Consider the following 2861-nt stretch of genomic DNA (forward strand, 5'->3'; position numbering starts at 1 on the left):
AGTAAAAGATGTGCTGTTCACACTTTCATCTCCACAGGTCCATGTTCGCAGTAACCAAAGAGAACTTTTAAAATATAATTTCTCATGTAGTCTTGTCATGGTTTGACACTGGCACAATGCCAGTGCCCCCATGAAAATGTGATCCCTACCTTGAATGCTGTGAAGTGGAATCTAGAATAGAGCAAAGCAGGCCCAAGCTTAATAACAGGAAAAAAACTTTATTAAACTACCACTACAAAAGAAAAGAGAAAACTAAAGAAGGGAAAAAAAAAAACCACACAAAGATCAAATGAAAACCTTGCAAGACATTCCTCCCCCCCCACCACCCAACTCCAACAAACCACAGTGAGACACAATCTGGACCCCAATCAGGTTGCCACCCTCCAAACAATCGACACTCAGTCCATCGAGGGAACAGAGTCTCTCCTGTGCCACAGACCCCCCAAGAAACACAGCTCCACATCCTGTGTTTCCATGTCACACATGGCACCGCCCGGAGAAAAAGTTTGCCATGGTGACCCTTCTCCTTTCCATGCACAGTGCTCTCACCACCAATGCATGGATGGTCAGACTGCCTTTAGGATTTTTCCTTTCAAGGATGCCCTGCCAAGAGGGGAGAAAACAACAGTTCAGTTTTTCATTGTTTGGGACCACAGTCCCCCCCATTTTCCCCTGGGGCCGAGGGCTCAAGAACAGAGATCTTCTTCTCTTCTCTTTCCTTTCCAGGGCAAGGGGGCGCCACCACAAACCCCCTAACCTTCCTAACCTTTTCTCTGTTCACTCCACTTTTGTCTTTTTCCCAGCTGAAGCAGGTCTCTTGACTCACTGGCATCCTCCCAAAACACAGTCCCTCTTGACGGAGAAGATTTGGTTCAGGTTGTGGCTAACACGGAAAAGTCCAGCCAAAAGCCACTCCTTGTCCCCCTCCCATCCAGAATTCCTCCTTCCAACATCCCATCCCAGGGTCCAAGGTGTCCCTCTTCCTCTCTTTCAAACCGAGGAGGGGAAAGGAAAATTCACAAAGCTTTCATTTCTCAAGAAAGGGTTAAAAGTCCAAACTCCCAGGATGGCTCGATGCCCGGACATCCAGCAACTCCCACACAACTGGGCACCTTGGAGCTCCCCCCGCTCCTCCTTCCTTGCGGCTTTCTCTCTCCCTCTCGGGAGAGGAACTCTGGGGGGACGGGAAATGGAGACATCCCACATTTCTTCCACCCTTCCATCTGCAGGGGCCAGCCTGGTTCCAGTCCTTTCACCACCCTTGGGGCTTTCGGCCTACCTTTCTCAGGCCATGGGCTTCCCCTCCCCCACCCAGCTCGTGGCTGGGCAGGGGAGGTCTGCACTGCACGCTGACCGGAACCAAAGAGAGCGAGTTCCCCTGGGAATTCTGCTTTCAACCCCTCTGTGTTCTCAGAGGCGTGTCTACTTTCAATTGGTCAATATCTAAATTGACCTCTTCCTTCCGGGAAAAATTATCTTTCCGTGTCAAACAACGACAAGTCTGTTCATGCAAGAAATGACAGATGGTCTTGGTCGCTAAGAGGAAAAAAAGGGAATTGTGAGGAAACGTGCATGCAGAGAGGTCAGGCTTACTATGATGTATGGCAGCTGTGTCCGAACCAGTACATCTGGAGAGGAGATCTGGAGAGTGAAAGGAGAAAAAGGCCATCATGAATGGACATTTATTGACCCCAAAGTCAGAAGCAGGAGTTATGAAGGTGATGATCTAAGCTGGGACTTCCCCTGCTCACAACAGAGCATGCTTGTATCAACTCCACTTGTCACCACAACTGATGGCAAATCAAGGCCTCTGAAGAGAGCAAAGATGAGAAAGAGAGCTGCTGCTTGAAAGTCTAATTTGAGGACTCATTACATGTGTTTTTCACAACACTAGGAAAGAAAAACTTTTGTGCTAAAATTAGCTAAACACAAAGGAAAGATCTGTACTAGTTTGTGTGTAGTAAGAAATCATATATGTCAGCTTGGTATCACTGTGCCATGCCTGGCTAGCACAAACTTATCAGAGTCAGGGAGTTTAGGGGTTCTTTGTTTGCTTCCTCTCTGCTCCCTGATGCAAAGCAGCACCTCCACATCATAATGAGCCATACTGCTTGACTGGCCACCAAGTCCTGAGGGAAGTGGTGCCTGGTTCATCAACAGAGTGGCATTTCCCTTGAAAATTTCCGAACTTAAGTCATACTGCAATTTTTTGGCAAAGTACTATTTGCTAATGCATTGAACTCAAGAAGAAAAAAAACCTGGCTTTTCCTACAAGCAGCTCACTGTCTGTGGAGCTCTTTTGGAAAACTGCCTTGATGAAGGGTGTGAAAATCTGGCTCAGTCCCCTCTGTCATTAATGCAAAAAGCAAATTTCTTTCATGTACCTAGTTGTCACAGAGACCAATGACAAATGTTGTGCTTACTCAGACATCCTAGGTTAGATCTCTTCAACTGTGCACAGCTGTCTTCTGTCTCCCCTGAATCTGACAAACTGCAGTGATAAGACACCTCATTTCTTCCTTGTTGATGTAAGGCTGAAAGGTTAAACTGGGCTAAATGCACAACCAGCCCCATGACCTAATAGTAGCTTCACATATTTTAGGGTGAATGTATATGGATGGGATTTGTTTGCTCAGGGAAAGCACTCAGAGGTTTCAGCCTATGGACTCAGATAGACTGGAATGGGAATTTCCATGAGTAGAAACAGCTGGATCAAACTCTCTGTAAGTAATTAACACACAGGAGAGACAGTTGTGCATGCACTTTATCAAGCCTCTTGGTAAGACTATGTACTCCAGATAATTAATCATTACATTTCCCTATACACATAATTACCTCTACTTTCTTGCTCTCCCACCTCC

General features: G+C 46.5%; 1 long non-coding RNA gene across 1 annotated transcript; it reads right to left on the reverse strand.

Moving 5' to 3' along the window:
* Nucleotides 1-202: 202 nt before the first annotated feature.
* LOC144248253 (uncharacterized) lies at nucleotides 203-1478 on the reverse strand. The gene is made up of 3 exons (XR_013341636.1): nucleotides 1280-1478; nucleotides 767-1174; nucleotides 203-603 (listed from the first exon to the last, which is right to left on the reverse strand). It is a non-coding gene; the product is annotated as an uncharacterized LOC144248253 (long non-coding RNA).
* Nucleotides 1479-2861: the final 1383 nt, after the last annotated feature.

The sequence above is a fragment of the Lonchura striata genome, chromosome Z, assembly GCF_046129695.1.
Source record: "Lonchura striata isolate bLonStr1 chromosome Z, bLonStr1.mat, whole genome shotgun sequence".
Taxonomy (NCBI): domain Eukaryota; kingdom Metazoa; phylum Chordata; class Aves; order Passeriformes; family Estrildidae; genus Lonchura; species Lonchura striata.